The 327-nt window shown below is 41.9% G+C and overlaps 1 protein-coding gene across 1 annotated transcript in view; it reads left to right on the plus strand.

The window, feature by feature from the left end:
- Positions 1 to 327, plus strand: part of pds5a (PDS5 cohesin associated factor A) — a 17,744-nt gene that overhangs the window by 216 nt on the left and 17,201 nt on the right. The window lies entirely within an intron of this gene.

The following is a 327-nucleotide window of genomic DNA, read 5'->3' on the forward strand; positions in this document are numbered from 1 at the left end:
ATTCTGTCGCCTAAATGTCGCTGCTTTTCTCTTTCACTAGAGGCTACGCAAACTTAAGAAAGCTCCAAGAAGGTGACAGAGAGGAGTACACATGCTGACGCGAAGGCGTTGACTGCAGGAATGTAATTTCATACGGTTTTATTGTGGGTTGTGTTGACTTACAGCACTCCAAGTGGCGGTAGTAAACAAAACGAAAACACAACTTACTCAAGTTCTTCTTCTTCTCACTTTGGCCTCGTTTTTTTCTTCTTCTTTAACGAGGTTAAATGTTGGCTGTTTTGTATGTAGTTACAAGGCTGCCATCTTCTGGTAGTTGTAAAGTCCTAC

This window comes from Cynoglossus semilaevis, chromosome 9 (genome assembly GCF_000523025.1).
Source record: "Cynoglossus semilaevis isolate Cse_v1.0 chromosome 9, Cse_v1.0, whole genome shotgun sequence".
NCBI lineage: Eukaryota > Metazoa > Chordata > Actinopteri > Pleuronectiformes > Cynoglossidae > Cynoglossus > Cynoglossus semilaevis.